The sequence below is a fragment of the Artibeus jamaicensis genome, unplaced genomic scaffold, assembly GCF_021234435.1.
Source record: "Artibeus jamaicensis isolate MK-2021 breed Jamaican fruit bat unplaced genomic scaffold, CSHL_Jam_final contig_335, whole genome shotgun sequence".
Classification (NCBI taxonomy): Eukaryota; Metazoa; Chordata; class Mammalia; order Chiroptera; family Phyllostomidae; genus Artibeus; species Artibeus jamaicensis.
In genome coordinates, this window is record NW_026521800.1 from 2,687,639 (window position 1) to 2,712,662 (window position 25,024).

Consider the following 25,024-nt stretch of genomic DNA (forward strand, 5'->3'; position numbering starts at 1 on the left):
CTCCTAGAAGAAAAACTGTAGGTGGGAAGTTTTTGGACATCAGTCTTGGCAGTGATTTTTTTTTTAATTTGACACCAAAAGTGAAGGAAACAAAAGCTAAAATCAACAAGTGGAACTAAAAAGCTAAATGTTTCTGCATAACAAAGAAAACCATCAACAAAATGAAAAGGCAATCTACCAAATGGAGAAAAAATGCAAATCAAATAAATGATAAGAGGTTAATATCCAAAATACATAAAGAAGTTATACAACTCACCCTGGCTGGTGTGGCTCAGTGGATTGAGAACCCCCCTGTGAACTAAAGGGTCACCAGCTCAATTCCCAGTCAGGGCACATGTCTGGGGTGCTGGCCAGATCACCAGTGTGAAGGAGCACAAGAAGCAACCACAAATAGATATATTCTCATACCTGTTAACATAGCAATTATCAAAAAGAGAATAAAAGATTCAAGATGGCAGCAGAGTAGGCGGAAGCTACACTAACCTCCTCCCAGGACAAATCTGGAATTACAACTAAATTATAAAAATATCATCCTGAATAACCAATGGAAGACTAGCTAGAGAGAAGACTTATAACCAAGGAATTACAGAAGAAACCACATCAAGACTGGCAGGAAATGTGGAGGCACAAGAGGACTAGCTAGGCTCCTATGGGTGGCAGGTGAAGTTCCAGAAGGATATTTCAGTGGCCAGCATGAGTGGTCCCCCTTGAAATGTGTGGTGTCTAAACCCCAAGCCAGGCTTCTCTACCTAGAGCATCAGAAGCAGGAAAGATGCCCACATAACATTCAGCATTGAAAGGCAAAATAGTTTCTGTCTGCTCAGGACAGACAGCTAGAGACACAGCCCCCTTCTCAAAGGGCCAATGCAAAACAATTTGTTTACAGCCACTCACCATGGGCTCCAATGGAGGGAGGGCAGAGCAGACTAGAGTTGCATGGATAAAGTCTAGGGTTAGTGGCTCTGGGGAGAGAGCAGAAAGGTAGCCATTAGGATTCCTATGCACAGTTATTCCCTCAAATGACAGAAACCATTTGTCCCCTCCACACAGTAGCAGCCTGAGGGGAGCCCCACCTGCAGGAATCCCTCTTGCCTTACCTTGTAGAGCTTAAGCCCTACTGAGAGTTACAGGTGAAGGCTTTTTTGAGTGACTAAGCCTAACAGGCAGCCTTCAGGGAATGTCAGATCCTTGGGTATATTTAGACTTTAGCTGACCCTTCCATGGGCCCAGTTCTGGTAAATGCCAGCCTTGGTGCACAGCTTGTTTCTTTCAGCACATACCCAGGCCCAGCAGAAGGAACCACAAGCTGTGGACCACTGATAACTCTAAACAGATAGCCCAGGGCCAGTCACAGGCAGCATCTGACATAGGTAGTCACCAGAGTCTTTGCAAATCTACCTAATACAAAGAAGAGAGTAAGCAGGGAATTGAGAACCTATTTGAAAAAATAATGACTAAAAACTTCCCTAGGCTGATTAAAGAAAAAGACACACAAGTCCAGGAAGTGCAGAGTCCCAAACAAGATGGACACAAAGGGGCTACATGAAGACACATCATAATTAAAAAAGCAAAGTTTAAAGGCAAAGAGAGAATCCTAAAACCCACAGGAGACAAGCAGGTAGTTACTACAAGCTCCAATTAGACTATCATCTGATTTCTCAACAGAAACATTTCAGGCCATAAGGGATTTGGTATGAAATATTCAAGGTGATGAAAATCAAGGACCTACAAGCAAGGCTACTTCACCCAGCAAGGCTATCATTTAAAATTGAAGGAGAAATAAAGAGCTTCCCAGACAAGTAAAAGCTAAATGAGTTTTTTAATACCAGACTAGTACTGCAAAAAATGATAAAGGACTTGCTTGAAGAAGATGAAGGAGGAGAAGGTGGCAGAGAAGGAGAAGAAGAAGGAGAGGAAGAAGAAGAAGAAGAAGAAGAAGAAGAAGAAGAAGAAGAAGAAGAAGAAGAAGAAGAAGAAGGAGAAGAAGAAGAAGAAGGAGAAGGAGAAGGAGAAGGAGAAGGAGAAGGAGAAGGAGAAGGAGAAGGAGAAGGAGAAGGAGAAGGAGAAGGAGAAGGAGAAGGAGAAGGAGAAGGAGAAGGAGAAGGAGAAGGAGAAGGAGAAGAAGAAGAAGAAGAAGAAGAAGAAGAAGAAGAAGAAGAAGAAGAAGAAGAAGAAGAAGAAGAAGAAGAAGAAGAAAAACAGAGGAAAATAGTTGGAAAATAAAATGATCATAAATACCTATCAATAATCACTTTAAATATAAATGGCTTAAATGTGCCAACCAAAAGACATAGGGTAGCTAAATGGATAAGAAAACAAGACCATATATCTGCTGTCTTCAAGAGACCCACCTCAGATAGAAAGATACACACAGACTAAAAATAAAGGGATAGAAAAAGATATTTTATGCAAATAGAAAGGGAAAATAATTTGAGGTAACAATACTTATGTCCAAAGAAATAGACTTTAAAACCAAGGGTATAGTAAGAGACACACAAGAACACTACATAATGATAAAAGGAACACTCAAACAAGAGAATATAACCCTAGTAAATGTTTATGCACCCAACACAGGAGCACCTAAATACATAAACCAAATCTTGATGTAGATAAAAGCAGAAAGCAATAGAAATACTGTCATAGTAAGAAATTTTAACACCCCATTGAGTTCAATGGATAGATCTTCTAGACAGAAAACCAATAATCAACAAGGAGACAGTGGCCTTAAACAACACATTAGATCAAATGGATTTAATTGATATCTTGAGCATTTCACCAAAAAGAGTAGAATAGATGTACTTTTCAAGTGCACATGGAATGTTTTCTAGCATAGACAACATATTAGGACACAAATAGATATCAATAAATTTAATAAGATCAAAACCATATCAATCATCTTTTCTGACTATAATGCTATGAAAATAGAAATCAATCACAAGACAACAACTGAAAATACACAAAGACATGGAAACTAAATAACATGTTATTAAAAATTGAATGGCTTAACATGATCAAGGAAAAAATCAAAATATATCTTGAAACAAATAAGTATGAGAATACAACAACCCAAAATCTGTGGGACACAAGGAAAGCAGTTCTAAGAGGGAAATTCATAACACTACAGGCCTATCTTGAGAAATAAGAAAAAAACTCAAGTAAACAATCTAACTTTACACTTAAGGGAACTTTAAAAAGTACAACAAAGAAAGTCCGAAGTGAGTAGAAGAAAGGAAATAATAGAGACTAGAACAGAAATAGACAAAATAGAGTCTTAAAAATGATACAAAAGATCAACGAATACAAGAGCTGGTTCCTTGAAAAGGGAAACAAGATTGACAAAACTTTAACCAGATTCATCAAGAAAAAATGAGAGAGGACCCAAATAAAATAATATCAGAAATGAAAGATGAGAAATAACAACTGACACCAAAGAAACACAAAGGATTGTAAGAAAATATTATGAACAAGTATATATCAACAAATTGGATGACCGGGATCAAGTGGATAAATTCCTAGAAACATACAGTCTTCCAAAACTAAATCAGGAAGAACAGAAAATTTGAATAAACAGATTATAGTAAGTGAAATTGAAGCAGTAGTCAAAAAACTTCAAACAAACAAAAACCCTAAAAAAGATGGCTTCACAGGTGAATTTTATCAAACATTCTGAGAAAAACACATCTTATTCTCAAACTATTCCAAAAAATTTAACAGGAGAGGTGACTCCCAAGCTCATTTTCCAAGGCCAACATTATCCTAATTCCAAAACCAGATAAAGATACTACAAAGAAAGAAAATTACATGCCAATATCCCTGATGAATATACATGGTAAATTCCTCAACGAAATATTAGCAAATTGAATATGGCGACATGTAAAAAAATCATACACCATGATCAAATGGGATTTATTCCAGGGATACAAGGTTGGTGCAATGTTTTCAAATCAATAAACATGCTATACCACATAAACAAAATGAAGGATAAAAATCATATCATTGTATCAATAGATAAAACATTTGATAAAATCCTGTACACACTTATGATAACATCTCAGCAATGTGGGAATAGATGGGACATACTTCAATATAAAAGGGCCACACGTGACAAACCCACTCCCAGCATCATATTCAATGGGCAAAAACTACAAGTGTTCCCTTTAAAATCAGGCACAAGACAGGGATGTCCACTTTCACCACACTTATTCAACAAGTACTGGAAATCCTAGCCACAGCAATCAGGTAAGAAGAAGAAATAAAAGGCACACGAATTGGAAAGGAAGAAGTAAAACTCATGTTATTTACAGGCTCTACCAAACAAATACTAGAATTGATAAATGAATTCAGCAAGGTAGCAGCATACAAAATTAATATCCAGGAATCAGTTGCATTTTTATATGCCAAAAATAAACTATCAGAAAAAAAATAAGAAAACTATCCCATTCACAATTGCTTCAAAAAGAGTAAAATACCTTGGAATAAATTTAACTAAGAATGTTAAAAGATCTGTAGTCAGAAAATTATGAGACACTGAAGAAAGGAATTGACAAAGACACCAATAAGTGGGAGCACATAATGTGCTCATGGATGGGAAGAATTAACATTATTAAAATGTCCATACTACCCAAAGCAATCTATAAATTCAATGCAATCCCTATCAAGATTCCAGTGTCATATTTCACAGAACTAGAAAAAATATCTCAAAAATTTATATAGAACAACAAAATACCCCAAATAGACACAGCAATCTTGGGAAAGAAGAAAAAAGTTGGAAGAATTACACTACATAACATCAAACTATACTATAAGGCTATAGTTATCAAAACAGCATGGTACTGGCACAAAAACAGGCATATAAATTAATAGAACAGAATGGAGCCCAGAAATAAACCTATGCCTTTATAGTCAATATTCAGCAGAGGAGGCAAAAACATACAATGGGCTAAAGACAGTTTATTCAATAAATGGTGTTGGGAAAATTGGACAGATACATGCATAGGAATGAATTAGACCATGCACCATGTATGGTCTAGTATTGTGCCATACAAAACAACAAATTCAAAATGGGTTAAAGACTTAAAAGTTAGACTCAAAACCGTAAAAATCATAGAAGAAAATATAGGCAGTAAAATCACAGATGTTATATATATATCCTCAGGCAATGAAAACAAAAGAAAAAATAAACAAATGGGACTATATCAAACTAAAAAGTTTTTGCACAGTGAAGGAAAACATCAACAAAAAGAAAAGACAATTCACTGAATAGGAGAACATATTCATTGATATATCTGATAAGGGGTTAATATCAGGAATTTATAAAGTAAGAACTTACAAAATCAGGAACTTACAAAACTCAACACCAAAAAAACGAACAACCCAGTTAAAAAGTGGGCAAAGGACCTGTATGTCCAAAGTGGACATACAAATGCCAATATACATATGAAAAGATGCTCAATCTCACTAATCTTTAGAGAAATGCAAACTAAAACCACAACGAGATATCACCTGTCACCTGTCAGAATGGCTACCATCAGTAAATCAACAAACAGCAAGGGTTGGCAAGGATATGGAGAAAAGGGACCCTTAGTGCACCATTGGTGGGTATGCAGACTGGTACAGCCACTGTGGAAAACGGCAAGGAATTACCTCAAAAAATTCAAAATGAACTGTCTTATGACCCAGCAAATTCCACTCCTAAAAATTTATCCCAAGAAACCAAAACACTAATTCAAAAGCATATATGCCCCCCTATGCTTATTGCAGAATTACTTACAATGGCCAAGATTTGAAAGTGGCCCAAGTGTCCATCAGTAAATTAGTGGATAAAAAAAGTTGTGGTACATTTATACAATGGAATACTACTTGGCCATTAAAAAGAAAATTTTACCCTTTGTGACAGCATGGATGGACCTGTAGAACATTATGCTAAATGAACTAAACCAGTCAGAAAAAGACAACTACCACATGATTTCACTCACATGTGAAATCCAATGAACGAACTGAACTAACAAGAAAAAATAGAGACAGACTCATAGAGAATAGATTGGTAGCTCTGGGGAGATGGGGGTTTGGGGAGCTAGAGGGATCAAGCAAAAAGAAAAAGAAGTGGAAGATGGTATAAGGGGGATGAATGGTAATAGACAAATACAATGAAAATGGAAAAAGACAATAGATGACAAAAGCTGGTGAGGATGTGGAGAAAAAGAACATGTGCACTGTTGATTGGAATGTAGATGGGTGAAACCGCTATGGAAAACAGTATGGAGGGGCCTCGAAATCTGAAAGAGAATTACCATATGATCCAGCAATCCCACGTCTGGTTATTTATCCAAAAAATAAATGAAAACACTAACTTGAAAAGACATACGTTCCCCCATGTTCATTGTACCACTATTTATAATAACCAACATATGGAAATAACCCAAAGTGCCCATCAACAGATGAATGAAGAAAATATGGTATATATATGTATAAATAGAATATTTTTCAGCCATAAAAAAAGAAGAAAATCTTGCCATTTGCAACATGAATAGACTTTGAAGGCATTTGCTAAGTGAAATAAGACCCAGAGATAAGGGCAAATACTGTATGATCTCTCTTATTGATAGTATTTAATTTAAAAAACCCAATCAATAAAAAAGTGCTCATAAATACAGAGAACAGATTATTCATTGCCAAAGGCAGTCAGTGAGGGGCAGGAAAAAATAGGCAAAGGAAGTCAAAACTTGCAAAGTTCTATATATAAGTCATGAGGAAGTAATGTACAGCATAGTGACTACAGTTAATAATACCATATTGCATATTTAAAAGTTGCTAAGAGAGAAAATCTCAAAGGTTCTCATCATGAGAAAAAATTGTAACTACATTTGGTGATGAATGTTAACTAGACTTATAGTGGTGATCATTTCACAATCTATACAAATATGGGATTATTAGGTTGTACACCATGTAATGTTGTAAACCAATTACACTTGTTTTAAAAAGAAATATGACACTAGATTTCTTTTTGCTCATTGATACTGGGTATCTCTTTTTAAGGCCATGTCAACTGGCAGAGCAAAGAAATACTTGTGAATATACCAACCCATACACAGGATGGGGCAAAAGTAGACTTATAGTTGTTCATATGGAAAATAATACAATAAAGAATAAATAACAATACAAGAATAAACTCTGTTTTGCACACTCACAACTGTAAACCTACTTTTGCCCCACCCTATATATATATGTGTGTGTATATATATATTTCTATAAGTAATCATCTGTATCTACATTTAATTAATGCAGATATTACTTAAACATGAATTTTTAACTGATGTCTCCAACTCTAATCTATTACCTCAAGGAGAGCTCTCAACAGTAAGAAACCTGGCTCCCAACATCCACCATGCATTTATTTAATGTCGGTTCCAGTATACATATATAGCAGTATCAGAATTGGTAACCCACAGCACTGTGGGAAACAACTTTATCAACTAAAGTGCGGTGTTTATGTACAGTTCCTTTTGCCTTTAGCCTTACAGACTCTACTCGTTTGCAATATTACTTAGACCAGCATCTTTTCCTCTACCCCCTTCAGTGACATGGTTTCATGAGTGTTAAATATAATTAGAATCTCTTGTCACAGTCTGCATTTCTTCCTGGGACCCTCCGACCAAAATGAACTTTCTTTTTAACTTTCCATACATTGAGGTTCAATCTTTGTGCTAGAAGTTTCTATGGGCTTTGACAAATTGCATGATGTCATGTATCCACCATTACAGTGTCATACAGAGTAATTTCATCCCTCTGAAAGGCCCCTGTGCTCCACCAAATCATGCCTCCTTTCTCTCCTCTGCAACCACTGATCTTTTTACTGTCTCTATAGTTTTCTCTTACAGAATGTCATATAATCAGAATTGTACAGTACATAGTCTCTTCAGACTGACTTCTTTAACCTAGCAATATGCATGTAAGCTATCTACATCTACTCATGTCTGGTGTATTGTTTAATCAATTCCAGAAGATAAAAGTGAGCTGCACAAATCTGTCACTTTAGCTATTTTTCTTCCCAAATCCAAGCCTGGCTCCCTCATTTCCTATAGATTTGGATTCATATCTCATTCTGTGTAAGACCTTCCTGGCCACTTCACGTAAAATTGCAGTCCTCTCACCATCCCTCTTTCTTGGCTTTATTTTTAGCACTTTCTGACACATCTTTACCTTTATGCATTTATTTTGTTTAATGTCTATCTCCATGAAGGCAGGGATTTTTACTCTTTTATTCTTTGCTCCTTTCCTAGCACCAGAAACAGTATCTGACAGGAGAGCCCTCAGTAAATGTTTGATGAGCGGATAAATCAAATGGGCACCCTCACTCAAAACTGTATACGCATGCATGTGTGATTGACCCCATGCCTTGTATTCCCCTTGGCTGTACAGGAAGTCAACAAATTAGGATGGCAAGGTAGAGTCAGTCAGGAGGTGCGAGAAAGTAGTAGCTGCTCACAGCTCTTACATGTTTGCATGGTGCTAATATTTGTCCATCAGAGATGAGCTTAGCAGGGTGTCTTTTTCCCTGTTAAATTTTTGGTTCTCAGATTTAAAGGGGGATATTAATTTTTTTAATTCCTGAATATTTACTATAACGAGTCAAATAATTTAGCGATGTATGAATGAGCATTTTGCCACCTTTGCTGTTTCCTGTACCTTCTCTTAGACCTGGGCCACTGGGTCCCCTGCACTGAGTTCTCTGCTCTGCGAGGCCAATCCTCACCAATGCAACAAGGAGTCTCCAAGACCAGCGATATGTGTCAACCTGGAGTTTGTGACTCTCCTTCTAGACCACACTCTGGGTACCAAGGATGCTACAATAGAATTCCCTGCCATATGAACTCAAGCCCTCTCCCAGGGCATGCTGGCCCAGAAGGAGTGGACTACTAGAGTGCAGGAGCTTGTGTGGGGTGTGGGTAGGCTGGATGCCAACACACATGTGCACAAGTTCTCTTCAGGTGCACAAGGAAACTAGAACGAACAGCAGAGGATCAAACAGGGCCAACCTCCCATTTGTCTTCTCCTAGGGCCCACCACCTCTCGATGTTAAGGGCAGGTCTGCCTCCTCCATTGCAACCCCATCCTCCTGAGGTAATAATGGCAACAGTTTGGCATATGACCTTCACACTATTGTCTATGAATTCTTAAATATATAGAAATATAAATACATATAGAAGGGGTTTCTTCCTCTATACCTATCACTTTTTTATAAAAGTGGTATTTCAATATATAAGGTATGCTTAAACCCCTTCCACATATAGATCTAACTCATTCTTTTTATTACTTCAAGATATTTCATAGAATGAATGCATATTTCTTAATGATAGGCTATTTGGTGTATCTTCTTTTCCTCCACTTCAAGCAAAGTTGAAATACTCTATACCTGCAGTCTTATGCACTGCTGCTTTCATTTTATAAACTTACTCTTTCGGTTGCTAGAAACAGGATTGGTAGTTCACTCAAAGATGATAACTATCATTTGTTTCATAGATATTTTCAAACAACTTTGGTAAACAGCAATTCACACCCCCACTGGCGGTGGAAAAGATGCCATTTCACCTACACTCTCAGACCTGGGTATTACGGATTGTTTCAGATTCTGCAGATTGGATGCATAAAACTGACATCTGGTGAATTTGACTGTTGTTTTGCTGACTGCAGTTAGACCCGGCATCTTTTCTTATGCTCTGGCCATTTGTATTTCCTCTGCCCAAAATTTTCTATTTCTAGCCTTTTCCCATTTTTCTACTGGGATGTTAGTTTTCTCATATGAAATTTTAAACATATATCAAATAATCCATTTCTGTAGTTATAAACATTATCAGTTATTTCTCCTATTATCTATCCACTTTAAGGTATATTTTTCCATGCAGGTATTTCTAATTTTTTGTAATCAAATCCATACATCTTTTTTCTCTTTGAATAATTTCTTGGTTTTCTGTCTTATTTAAAAAGGAGTCTCTACTTGCTCTCCTAAATTTCATCCTACCATTTCTGTTGTCTCGTGCTTCTATCCTCATTTTGTAGTTGAGCTAATTCCAGAAACAAAGGGGCTCTCAGAAAGGAATCCTTGAATTCTGCAGTCCAGATCTTTTCTTCTGCTTCTCTTCACTATTTGACTTCAACATCTCTTGTCTCCTAACAACCTCCTCTTAAAATGCAGGCAATCTTCAGTATTACTTCTGCAGGCCTTGTCAGCAAATTGAGTTAAAGTTCATTAGAGCTTCCCAAGGACAGGCTTCTTGGGAAAGATAAGTTGCCAAATACCAAGAGAAAGAGGAAGAAAGCAGAGGTGTGAGTGTTCCATTCACTCACACTTTGATCCGAACAACAGAAATAAACCAAGAGCCTCCTATGCATAAGGCATGGTAGCAGGGCCTGTGAAGATTCAAGACTCAAGGAACAGCATGGGCCTCCACCTCCAGGGACTTACTGTTGTGAAGGGGGAAGTGCAGCCCACACAGACACTGTGGCAGTACAAGGCAGAATATTCAAGGTCAGGACCAAAGGTAAAGAAGGAAGATCAATTCTGACTGGGTGATCAGGGAAGATGTCAAAAGGGTAAATTTTCAATAATGGTTAGGATTTGAATAGGTAGAAGATAAGAACTTTCAGAAGAAAATGTCACAATCAAGCATAGAACAGTAGGAACAGAATAGAGGGTTGGGGGGTAATCAACTTTCCAGTCTGAAAAATAAAAAAGTACATGTAGAAGAACAGTAAAAACTGACCTGAAAAGGTATCATGAGTCCAGACCTCAGGAGGCCAAGAGGTCTAGGCTTGACCCTGTAGGCAGTGAGGACACAGGTTCAGACACAGACATACTGTCCCACTTAAAACTGTCCCTTTAATGGAGCTCACCCTGCAGAGAACAGGGTGTGTTGGTTAGGGGAGGGGGGATGTCCAACTCCATTTGATCTTTTAAATCACCTGGGATCACCTTTAAAATGACCAGATTTACCAGATTTGCTGTACTTCATGGGTTCCACTCCACACTTGTTGAATCCAAATTCCATAGTGAATCTGACAGTCAGTAAACTAACTTCTGGCTAAATCTGCCCTAAAAGAATAATTATATTTGTTAGATTCCATAGAAATTGTATATGTTCCACCACTTCTTCATTGTGTATCTTCTCTATGAAAATGAAACTAGATGGTTGCAAAGACCTGCTTTGACCATCCAGCTTCTCTTCCTTTTCTCTTGGTAACTGTCTCCACATACCCTGCCAATCTTGTAGTCCCCCATTCTCATCCCATTGGCTTTGGGTGGAGTTAACTGGCTCTAGAGTAGATTACAGGACTTGGGTCTAAGCCAATGAGCATATCATGCAACCCTGGCCACAGGAATGGTTCAGGGGCAGGCTTACAGTCCAATCAGACACTATGAGATACATTGAGACTTTGCCAAGGGGTGCCGTGCTAAAGAGTTCTCTTTCCTTCTGCATTTGAACCCGGGAGCCCCTTACCTTCAGAGCTGGTGGCAACCATCTTGTAAAGGGGGAGCTCACTGTGTAGAAGGCAGACATGAGGGAAAAAAGAGACAGATGGGCCAGGGTTGTATCATTTGAGGCTTGAATGTAGACTTATATGAAGTCACCCCCACAACCCCCATCTTCCCTGGACTGCTTGGTAACACCAGCCAGCATGTTTCCATTTTTGCTTAAGCCTGCTTAGATCAAGTTTCTTGTCACTTGCAACTAAAAGAATTATCTCTAGTAGAAGCTACAAAGTCCTTCTCAAAATTGAACATCTTCACATACAAGGAAAGCAGGGATCCATAGTCTTCTAAGGAAAATGTCCTCTTGAGACATGCAGGCCACCAGCATCTTCAGCTAATTTGGGAAATTGTTTCAGAAGCTTTGCGAAGTGACAAAAGAAAATGGTTCCTTTGCTAGATCAAAGAAACGCTTTCCTGATGATTTAATAATTCCATCTCTTTGCTTCCTTGGGTATGTTGTGATTTGACAACATGTTAAAATGGTATGTTATAAAAACCTTCTTTACATTATCCAAGCATAAAAAGTTCCTCAAAATTCAGGAAGAATTGTGCTGGGTTGGGCACTGGGAAGTGAATTCCTTGTTGGGCCCTCCTCAGCGAAAGTCTGGCAGGTCTGCCAGTGTATTTGATTGTTTAAGTGAGCATCTGTCAGACACAGACTCTGCTAACAGGGCCGAAGTTTATTTCCTTTTCCCAGTGAGACCTCAAAGCAACAAACTAAGGAGGAACTTTTTAAATTCCCATGTTGCAAGGAAGGAAAAGAAGAAGAAAGAAAGAGGAATATGAAAGGGAGAAGACACAGACATGAGCCTTGGGGACCATTTCCTTTGCTCTAACTTTAGACAGAGACCCTTCCTCTCTCTGTGGACCATGCTCTAGATGTAGGTACAGATAAAACTTTTACCCCATGAGAACATCTTCTATCAGAGACTTTCAGATTTGTGTTTTAATTTTAGGATAAAGACCGTCGATGCTTTATTATTACGGAAAACTCACCTGCCCAGAGTTGGTACACTCTTACAAATAACCCAAGACAAACCTATGTTGTGTTTCTATCTGGACTCTAAAGATTATTCCAAAACCCCTTAAAGTAATACCTTTACTATAAGAAAAATAACAGTGAGTATTTATTATTCTCAGGCTAATACTCAATAGCAAATTTTCCTTAAAGCTGTTTCTAATGATGATTTTTTTCCCCGGACATCCTGAACTTGTAAGAGGGCCAGCAAGCATTTCCAGGGTTCAATCACCGACAACCTAACAAACTTCAGGACTGAGAATCATGTTTGCAGCCTTGAATATTTCAAAGGCGTCTACCTCTTCTGACAGAGCAGGGGGAAAAGAACTGACACCAGAATCCAGTATCCGATGATTCTATAAACTCCAAGTTCAATCATTTGTCCACTGATTCATTCATTTAAACAAGTATTTGTTGAGCTCTTCCTAGGTGCCTGCTACAGTGTTGACATGGAAATAGAATAGTGAATAGTAACAATTAAATTTCTACTCCAGGGAATTTCTACAGGAGACCTAGAAACAAGTAAAAAATGCATCAAGTACTATAATAGTACTTAGAATAGTAGGAGTAGAACTGGTAATGATAAATGCTATGAAGAAAACTAAGCCAGAATACAAGAGTGGGATGGTGAGATGGGTGGGGTCATGCACATGGAGTGACCAGATGAGGAGAAGGAAGCAGTAAACCTTGGGAGTCTGGGGAATAACATTCCGGGAAGCAGAAGGGATGCAAGCCTGCAGCAGCAACAGCTTGGAGGCTGAGGGAATAGTGGAGAAGCATATAGAGCCTTAGAGGCTGGAGAGGAGTGAGGATTTTATTTGAAATGTGATGGGAAACCATTAACAGGTTTTAAGCAGAGAAGCAAACTGATTCGTGCATGTGTGTGTGTTTAATCTTCACCGGAGGATATATTTTTTATTGAGTTTAGAGTGAGAGGAAGGGCATGGGAAGAGAAACATAGATGTGAGAAAGAAACATGGATCAGTTGCCTCCTGTATGCACCCCAACCCAGCAACCTTACAGTGGGTGGGATGACACTCCAACCAACTGAACCACCCAGCCAGGACTGACTTGTGTTTCTAACTGGGGACAGTTAGAAAGGGACCAAAGCAAGGAAACCAGTGGGGAGCTTGTTGGGTGATCTCTCCAGGACTGGGTGTCCTGCTGTGCTCCTTGTCTTCAGCTGTATCCCCAGCCTTCATAAAAAGCCTTGTAAACAGTGACTAAATAGGAGGACAAAATTTGGAGGTGTGACTAAAATCTGGGCCTGAGGGAGCTTGCAGCTTCCCAGGTGAGGTAAATATGTAAATAAGAACCAGGACACAAAATAGGTGGCACTGAGGGCCAAGGTTTGCTTGCAGGGAGAGGTGCAGGAATGTCTCCCAGATAGCCTTGAAGGGAACCAGGAGTAGCAGCTGGACCTTGCAGAACACTCTCCCCCAAAGTGGAGAGAAAGGGATGGGGGTGAGAAGGTAAGGAGAGCTGTCTATCTGACTAGACAGAGCCTCCAATGGCACCCTGGATGGCCAAGGGAGCTGATTCACCTCCCCTTTATGAAGGAATGGGTGCTTTCCCCTGCAGACCTGCTTCTCTTGGCTTCCTGCAGGGCACAGTCAGAAACTTCTTTTCAGTTCTCCTCTCTGCTTGCTGGTCTTGAGGCAGGGATGGGCCAATACCCTCCACACCCTTTGCCTATCCATCCGGAAGCACTGAGTCAACAGCCCTTTCCCAGAACCCACCTCAGTTTCTTCCCACACCTGCAGCGTGCACTGTTCCCAGGAATGAGGTGGGGCAGGGTGAGAGAGTGAAGTGAGTGTCAGGGAGTAGAATCACACCCAAGGATCTCCAGATGAGTGCCTCTCAGACTGACCATGCATGCAAATATCCCAGGGAGCTTGTCCACAAATTGCCAGGTCCAGTCTTATTGTGAAGGGCTGAGGTAGGGCAGGAAATTTTCATTTCTGACAGACTCCCAGGGGTGCAGGTGTTAAAGCTTCCCAGAGTACCGTTTCAGGGCTCACAGCTCTCTATGAAGCCAGGACGATGAGGTTGGCAGGGGAAAGAGAATAAATATAGCCACAAGTTACTGAGTGCCAGACTCTGGGCTGAGGGCATTATGTGAATAATCTCTTTAATCCTCACCCAGCCCTGTGAGCTGGCACCATTATTTTGCTTATTTAACAGATGAGACTAAGAAAGAGTGGAGAATTTGACCAAGGTCCCATAGCTTACAAGTGAGCTTGGACTCAAGCACCTGACTTCAGTGCCTGAAAAATCTTAAGAGAAGAAATGTTGATAGGCTGACTAGGACCTGTTATGAGTTGGCAACTAGAGAAAAGGTCAAGAAATAAATAACCCCTACTCACAAATGTGCACCACAAAGGGAAAGGTGGACACGCAGCTGTAACTGGACCCAACTGAATCTCAGGAGTCCCTCAACTTCTGGACCAATCAAGATGAAAAGTAGCTATGACAAAAGAAAAGAGAAAGTACAACCTGTTTTCCTCTCTGCTTTGTACTTATTTTAAATGTCTACATTTAATATTAAAATCCCCCCAGATTAGAAAATTTCTCTTTTATTTCAGGCGTTGCCTCACCCTACTGCACCCTGGAACTCGTAGCTATGTTCTCAAAATATATGGTAACCAATGTCTAAGCACTCGTCCTTGCTTTTTATTTATGAAATATAGTAGACATGCACCTATTGTGAATTCACTCAAATTACCACACTACTGCACAAGCCAAACAGGAGATATGTGGAAATAAGATTAGGGAGATATGGAATGGCCTAGTGTGAGCAGGCTTTCAGTGTTGGACAGGAAAAAGTGTTGAATAAAATCCTCTTTGCAGGATTATTATGTGCACTGAATATGAAATTACTATATGAAATGAAAATGAAAATACTTTAAGTATTGATAACTGGTGCCACTCAGAAACAAGCAACAATCTGGCTTAAATCCTTCACACACACACACACACACACACACACACACACACACACACACACAAACTCAGCATTGAAAGAGATACCCAAACACTTTTCTAGGGAGAAAGACTCTTGAATGACATTCAGGTTCAAGCATTAGCTTGCATTCACATCCCTAGGGTTGACTTCCTCATTTTTGTAGATTGGACATCAAACCAAAAAGATCGTCTAATGCAGTTAAATAATACAGTGGATTAATGTCTCCAAAATGAGACTTGAAAGAGAACTTATTTTTCCCCTAGGTTGCCCCAACACTCAACTTAGGAATCCCCCAGGCACCCATAAACATAATCCTGCGCGCTTCTGCTAATCACACCTCACTTAACTGCACCAAAGGTGTATTTTACATGCAGGCTCCTGGGGGGAGACAGCCTGGAAACTGATAGCTAGTAAATTAGTGTTCCAGTTTAGCCTTGCACGGTCCTTGACTACAAACAAGGCTTTCTATATGTTTGTCTTAGCTTTACTTTTTAGCACATTTCTTAAACATGGAGAGCTCCCTGCTCCAAGGAGTTTAGAGACAATATATTCAGGGAATTCTATTTTTCTTTTAAAGTCTGAATAAAAACGCTCTCATCTATTCTGTTCTCCCAGGGCTTGGAGCCCCATTTAGTTCCCAGGACTCCGTTGTGCACAGATGCTACATTTTTGTAAAAGGTGTTTTTTCTCAACTCTTCCTCTAAGTGGCAGAAAGAACACTAAAACTCATATTTCCTGCTTTTAGTGCAGGGCCCTTCTCCCAACACTCACTATCCTTCCCCTTCTACTCTGGGATTAAGTGACCTACCCCACGCTGTGGCCAGCCCCTTGACCCCAGGCCACTACCTCAACACCCTTACAGACACCCATTGTTATCTAAAGTTTTACAGTTCCGGGTTGGGGAGAGAAATCCCAACTTTATGACAAAAAGCTCTAGATCAATAAATTCTTTAGGGCTCCCTTGTATATCTATATTAAATGTATATAAATATCTATATTACATATATAAAGAGTTTATACCTTCAAGTTTCTACAGAAAGTAGAAAAAGCTCTGAGGGGATGCTAGCCCAGCCCTGTCCAATAGAAATAAAACTCATACATGCGATTTTTAAATTTTCCAGTAGCCACATTAAAATAAAGTAAAAAGAAAGAGATGAAATTCATTTTATTAATATAAATCATTTACTCCAATGTAACCCAAATATTATCATGTGAACATTTAATCACATTTCAAATTATTAATGAAATAGTTTGCATTTTTATGCTACACACTCCACATGCATTGTGTTTGTTATGATTGCAGCAGACTGTAATCATAACAAACTGAGCATTTGCAGCGTGCCGTAATTGGACGAGGCACGCTGCAAATGCTCAGGAACCTGATGTGGCTGGTGGCCGCAGTGCTGGGCAGAGTAGATCTAACCAAACACATAGCAGCTCTAAGAGTCTTTGAGAAATACTTCCATCTGGCTGCTCTGTTAATGTTTTCTTTCTTGAAGGCAAACCACTGGCTTTACATCTCTTCTGATACCATACCTAACAGGCTCTCGACACAATGAAGGAAAGAGGGAGGGAGGGAGGGAGGGAGGGAGGGAGGGAGGGAGGGAGGGAGGGAGGGAGGCAAGTATTTCTAACTTATTGTCATTCCACTTAAATCATCCTATCTAAAAATACAATTTAAACATCAACAACTGCCAAGAGTAACAGGTAATCTTTTTAAATATGAAAATAAGCTTTTTTAGAAGTATTGGTGAAGGTATATGGGTTTAATTTCACAGAAATTTCCATATAATCTTTGTTCTGCTTGAACTCACTGAAAGCCAAGACTGCAAACTTGTCACACTTTGACTTCAAAAGTAAACGTGTCACTAAACACCCACATCCAGCCAAAGCCATGTTGCTCAGTAACATTGGGGCTAGAGGTCTAAACTCTACTAGGTGCTAAACTAGCCCCATTCCTTTAAGTGAGAGAAGGAGGGGAACATGGACGAACAGGAAGGGATCCCCTCCCAGACCACCCAGGGATGTCACTCACACCCACAGTTCAATGGCACTTAGTCTCCCTTATGGCACCTGCCTTTGGGGGTGGGGGGCACAAGGGCTCTATCCCTGGTCAGTGCTGGCCTCTGCCCAAGCTCCTTCACCAATGTCATCTTCAGCTGGGGCTCCCCTTTATACCTCAAGGAACCTCTGAGGCCACAAGTCAGAGCACTGTTTCTTAAGAAGCCTGAGAGCTCCCTGAGCATGAACTGATACCCCCTCCCTTCCAGCTTTGCCTCAGCTCCCAGCTCCCAACCTCCAGGACTACTTTGTCAGCACAAGGGCCTGCTGTTTAAATCATTAATTCCAGGTCTCGTGCATTGTTTCTCTGGGCAGGGCCATGCTGGTGGCCTTCCAGGATCTCTCTCCCTCTCTTTCCTTTTCTTTCTTTCATTATAATGACATCCTGATTTTGTCCCAATGGCTGAGCTACAAGATTGCCCCACTGCAGATATTTTCTACCTGTGTCCTGACTCACACTCATTACACTGACCAAGTTCAAGTACTTTGAACTTGGCCTTGGATACCTGCTGCCTCAATCACTAAAAACAACCCAAATGTCTTCTCATTGGGACAGCTGCTACCACCACTCCAAAATTAGCTATTAGTAGCCCAAGGCTTTCCTAGTCCTGCCCACCCAAACACAACAGGATAAGTGAAGTCTAGTTTAGTCACTCATTCTCTCACTCATTCTAAACTGCCCTCAAGGGGCTTTCAATATAGAAAATATTATGGACAAGTTCGCAAGCACTTAAAGATGCAGCAAGACAAATGCCAACTTGGGAGAAATTTTCACCTACTTCCACTGTCCAAATTTTGGAGCAGTGAGGATGGTAAATTTTGAGGTCGTTCACTTATTCATGCAGTTGTTGTGTGTCAGACAATAAACAAAAGAAATAAGCAAAATATTACAGGAGGTTAGATAGCAATGAGTGACCAGGAGAGAATAAACCAGAGAAGGGAATATGAGTATCATATCTAAAAGGATACCTTTATTATAACATGAGTGGTGTAATACAGTTTGAACAAAGAGGACCTGCCTATCTTAGCAGGGGCTGTCAGGCCTAGAGATGTGGTTCAGATAGAGTTCTCGAAAGAGAACTATTTCCTCCTCTGTGAAATGGGAAGAGAGAGGGACCTCACACTTACTAGTACATTCTTCTAAGAAGCAGACAGTAAGAGAAGATTGGGTGTACAAGAGCAGTTTCTAGAGTAAACATCTGAGAGAGAAAAATGGAGTGGGAAGCCGTGGAGGCTGGGAGCCAGCAGGCAGACTACAGGTAGGCCTGACCCTGTGCAGGAAAGGAGCATGGGGAGAGGAGTGTGCACAGCAGTGCACTTCCTGCCGAGCTGACAGACAACCCTCAAGCCAGCATGACTGTCCTGTCTGTGGGGAATAGGACTCCCAGAGCTCCCTGGAGGCACTCAGAGCCAGGCAGCGGGGACGGGCAGTTACACCCTTTGCAGTTGGAAAGGTGACAGACACATTTTCTCCAGTACCATGGTCCGCCCATTCTTCTGTGTATTAGTTTGCTCAGGCTGGCATTACAAATACCACAAATGGAATGGTTTAACAACAGAAATGTACGTCCCAAGTTCAAAAGGCTAGAAGTCAGAAATCAAGGGACTGGTAGGGTTGCTTCCTCTGAGGCCTCTCTACCTGGCTTAGAGATGGCCGACTTCTCACTGTCCTCACATGGTCATTCCTCTGTGTGAGTCTATGTACTAATCTCATCTTCTTATTAAGACATCAGTCAGATTGGATGAGGGCCCACCCCAATGACCTCTTTGAAAACCCTGCCTCCAAATACAGTCACAGTCTAAAGGATTGGGGGTTAGGACTCAGAATATAAGTTTGGGAGAAACACACCTCAATTTATAACATGCCGCATATTTGCTTCTCCCCACATTTCAGGTAGCAGTTCTTCCATGGCCTCCAGGCCTCTCTGTTGCTCAGAGAAATCTCAAGAGAGAGTCTGATTTCCCCTCACTTTTATCCCTCATCTCAGAAGATCTTGTTGGCCTACCTGGTGATGCATCCCAGACCTCATTCCTGGAGAGCACTGATCCCATTCTCAGTCTTAGGTGGCTGGAAGGGTCTATTCATGGTTACTGTGGGGCAGGAGGTACCAGAGGCACCAAGGGGATCCCTGGGTTTCACCCAAATGTATAGAAGGAGCCCTTCTTCCAGCTGCTGGTCAGGGTCACTAACTCCTGCCAGGATGGTGTCTCTTCTCACCAACTGTTCCTGAAGCCAAGTCCAAGATACCCTGGTGGCAGCCAAACTTACAATGCAATGGTTCCTTTATCATCACCAGGACCTCCAACCCAGTAGACAGCCTACAGTTGCAGGGGCAGGAAACACAAAAGCCCCAGTGAATCACTGGAGAGATGGCAAGGCCACTCCTATTTCCACCCTGTTGGTTCCCAGGTTTTGCCCAGTAGGGCCCTGAACTTCGCTTGTGCTGAGCATTTTGACAGCTCTGGCTGATGATGAGACCTCACTGATAAAACCCAGCCAGGTCTGCTCTTCTGTGGCAGGAAACTCTGAACTAGGAGCAGCCTGGGAAGCATGGCCTCAACACAGTGGTGGTGAGGATTTTCAGTTAGGCCTGCTCCCTCCCAGCCAGAGGTCTGCAATCGTGGTGACCACACAGAGTCCTCGTTGCTGTTCCTGCAGTGTTTAAGGGTGTGTGAGAGCATGCTGTGGAGTCAAAGGGCTTCTTGATGGTACCCGACTTTTCTGTCCTTTGCCGAACTGGCATGTTCTGTGCCACACCTTAATTCTCTAGCCTCGGCTTCCTCATTTGTGGCATGTACCTCATGAGGCTGGTGTGAGGATTAAAGGAGATAATGCACGACTTTTAAATAGTTTAACTAAATGCTAGCAAGACTGGTCAAAATGATTCTAAAATACACATGAAAATATAAATTTTCAACAATCGCCAAGGTGTTTTTGAAAAAAATTAATATGTGATGGGATCTTGGCCCACTGTATATTAAAGCTCACTATAGAGTTTCCCTGGCTGGTATGGCTCAGTGGATTGAGCACCATCTTGTGAAACAGAAGGTCACTGGTTCCATTACCAGTCAGGGCACAAGCTTGGGTTGCAGGCCAGGTCCCTAATTGGGGGTGTGCAAGAGGTAACCACACATTGATGTTTCTCTCCCTCTCTTTCTCCCTCCCTCCCCTTCTCTAAAAAAGTTAATAGATAAAATCTTCTAAAAATATAATGGCTTACTATAGAATTGTTACAATCAAACATTGGCTGGCCAGGCCACACGCAAATTCACAGCAGGTCTCCAGGTGAAAAGCTCCTGGTGTGGTGGAACAATAGGTGAGGGATGTTGCAAACTGGATCCATAACTTCTGGTTACGGATGGGCTCTTACTGGCTGGGTTTGGATGCAAAGTGAAGCTATATTCAAACGAAACGAACAAACCCATAATATGACTCTAATAGGATAAAAATAAATGGATCAATGGGACAAAATACAAAAAGTAGAAAATAAACATATACAATTCCAATATAAAATGAGGTTTCATTTCAATTAACCAGGGGAAAGATAAGCAACTAATAAGTAGGGATAATTGAGGGGGTGATTAGAACCCTACTTCATCCCCTGTATCTCTAAGAGAAATTGAGGTATAGTGAGTGGTTGGTCTGGGACTAAGGTGAGGCAAGAGAGGTACTCTCTGAGCGCAAACTTGAAGGAGGCACTCATTTTCAGGGTCATCCAGGTGCCTTGGGAGTGCCTGAGCTCCTCCCCTGCCTCTTCCCAGGACTGCTGAAGCTACCTGTCTAAGGGTTTCACCACTCCTTGCTGGTAATAGAAGGTTGTTGGGGACAAACTTAATGTACATTATTAGAGAACTGGGTAAGTAAATTGAGGTAAATTTATGCCATGATCTACCAAGGCTGTGAAAAGGGAAGAAGCAAACATGGAAATATACTCCCAATATACTTTTAAATGAAACAGTGAAGTTGCAGACCCACTAACATGATTTACGCTATGCACATGTATATATGCCTGTTTCTATAAGTTCTGGAAAATACCCACCAGATGGTTATGCATGGCTACTCTTAGGGAGTAGGCTGGGGTGAGGTGGGAGAGTGTTTTTCTTCATCCTATAACTTTGTTAGTGGAAGATTTGAATCAGTTGTGGGCTTTTTTTTGTTTGTTTTGGCTTTTTTTTTGCTTTAATTGTGTAGAATATTTTCAGGGGTGAAAAATGTTGGTGGTAAATCTCTCTCAGAGTAACATCCAGTTTAGCACCATATAGAATATCTTAGTTGTGGTAAGATTGTTTCAGGGCAAAGCTGGTTGTAGGTAACAATGAGATTGGGAAGCTAAATTTTCTGTGTGATAGAATGGGAAGAATTTTAAGCCCTAGAGTATGGGTGAGGGGCCCAGAAATAAATAGCAATGGAGGGAAAGAGGGAACAAGCACAGGGAAGGAGGCCATGACTCCTAAAGAAGAAATTTGGCTGCTGAGAAAGTTCTCACATCAGCAAAAGTTCAGGAACTTTAAAGAAACTTTCTTTAGCGTCAGAAAGAAGTAGAAGGTACTCAGGCAGGTCCTGGGCTTAACAGAGAGCCCCACTCTGGTTGCTCTGTCATACACTTGTCCCCACCCTGTTCCTAAACCCATTTCCTGAGCTCCTACTTCCTACAACCCTGATATCTGCCCCACTCCCAAACACACCCAAATAAGCCTCTAGTCTCTCACTTCGATACTCAGATCTTTTGTCCTTCATCCCAGTCATTAGACACCTCAGAACTCAACAAAATCTCAAGTATGTCTGTGCTCGGGGAGTAGAGGTGAGATTACAAGTGACAAGAGCTGGCAGGTGGGTATATTTGGGCACGGCAAAGGAAGGGGGAAGAAGAATGAATTGCCATTTACTGAGCAGCTATTTCATTTGTCAGGTTTATGTTTCTTATAAATTATTTCATTGAATTTTCACAATAAACTTGCATAACGGGTATTTCCCCTTTTTTACAAATGGAGAAATTAAGATTCAAGGAGAGTTTGGTAGATTCCCTGAAATATGGAGACAGGTATAAGGAAAAGAAAAAAATTGATAGATTAATTGTAGTATGTATGCCTAACATTTTAGCATCTGATGGTAAAATCAGAATGCTAATTTTCTATTTTTCCTAACCATTATCTTGACAGCAAGGGGCAGGTGGGCTCTCTTCTTTGTCAACATGTTGGGCCCTCTGCATAGCAGACCTCAATGCAGCATTCAAGCTTTCTCCAATCAAGATCAGAGCTAAACAGCAAGGAACCCTAGACCTGATATAGTTACTGACTTAAAGGTTGAACAAATTAAGAGCAAATAAAAAGATCAGACCATTTCCTCACTCTCAGGTCACCTCACTCATTACATGATCAAACTTTTGTAGATAAAGTCCTATAATCTCATGAGTAGTATGACAGTAAATGGCAAATGTTCAATAACTGGCTCTCTTAGAGGAAAAAATGCCCTGATGTATAGCATTTGCCAATTTCTGTGGTATAATACTCCTACCCAGCCAATTTCAAGCTACTAATGTGCTATTCACCAGCATTCGAAACCATGTGAATCTAACAATCAGCTCTTGCCCATATGATCAGCCCCAGTTCACCACTGACACCCCACTCACCCATGTGCACAGTGTTACAAACAGTGGGATTATGTTCAGCTGCAAGTGACAGAAAATCTTAAAGGATAGTGGCTTAACAGAGAAGTTTATTTCTTCTCCTTATGTAAATGAAGCCCAGAGGTAAATAACCTTCCCAGATAATAATCAAGAGTTTAGCTTCTCTGGCTCTTGCTTCTTCCATCCTAGGAGACAGACAACCCCCATCTTCATGGTGGGAGATGGCTGCCTTCCCATCCAACTTTGAGTAAGCAAAATAGAAGACGTTCAGTAAGTATAAGTCTTCTTTTTCTTCCTAGAAATTTCACTAAGAGTTTTGAGATATCTCATAGTCCAACACGTAGTTGCATAAGTATATCTAGCTACAAGAACCCCTAGGAAATACAGTTTTTTAATTGTGTGCACAAGTGACAGTCAGCATTCCGTTACTGTGAAGCAAGGAGAACGTTGATGTAGGGAACCAGCTGTCTCTGTGACCATAGCTGCTACTATAAACACAGCTACCACTTGCCACCATGCCCAGGCCTCATACCAAGCTGTTTATGTGTGTTATTTTGGGTTTTGGCCACAGTTCTCAAAGTGCAGTGGTACCTGAGAAAATTTCAAGTTAACACAGGTGAGCACTTTTAAAAATTTTTTGAGAGCTATGTATTTATTTAGTATGGGAAAAAAGAAGATTATATCCAGCCTGTCATTTCATAGATACTTTTTCTTAGGTCTAGGAAAGGTAGATGATGCTCATTTAAGTTAAAAAGTTACAAATTCCAGAAAAATATGAAATAAAGAATAGTATAGGTAATATGAGAATATGAGAAAAATTATTAGGGTAATGCCTTGATGTCTGAGATTTGGGAAACACCAAAATTGCTGTCATTATTCTCATTTTCCAAAGGAGAAAACTGAAACTCAGGGAAGTAACATAATTTGCCCAAGTTCATACATGATTATGTTGGCAGATTTGATAATCTTGTTCTTCAACAGTGACTAACATACCTAATATTACATTTGAAAATAACTGTGATGCAGGTTCAGTTTTTTTTATAAAAACCCTTTGCTATACACATATAATTTTTATTATAATCCTTTTTATATAAACCCAAACATAATGTTACAATTTATGTAAATATAATGGGTGCTAACCAATACCTTTTGAAGGGCTCTGTGGAGCTTCACTAGGGAACAATAACCAGTTCATAGACACCTCTTGATGTCCTTCAGGGCAGAGTTTCGAAACAAACAATGATGATAGTAAACATTTCCTAAAAAGTAGAACAAATTCTGGGAAATGGAGGACAAACCAGGGCAATTCAGGACATTGGTAACACAGGTGATATAACAGATCATGGGCCTAATGGGAGGAGCACCGATTATAGTAAAGAAGTTGTTCTTATGTAACTTTATTTGGAAGTAGAGACTCATGAACATAGTATGCAACTTTGTGCCAAATACATGTAAATTTACACCCAAATATTTGCAAAATTGTCTTCTAAGCTAAGACCTCTGGAAACAAATGTACATATGTATGGGCATCTTTCCTTTCTAAAGTCCATCATGTGTCATGGTTTTCCCATATGTGGCCTTACCAGCGCATCCTTCATGGAGAGCTATAGGCAATTTAAATACCTGCAAGATGCAGCATCTGAAGTCAGTGACAGGGTCTGAGTAACCAAAAGACTATACATTGTTGGAGGCCTCAGAAATCTCAGATGATTCCTGACAGTGAGACTTCTACACTCAGAGATGGGTAACAAAGGCTTGTCCATGGAGCTCTTTAAAAAGATTTTATGTATTTTGTTTTCTAGAGAGAGGGGAAGGGAGGGAGAGAA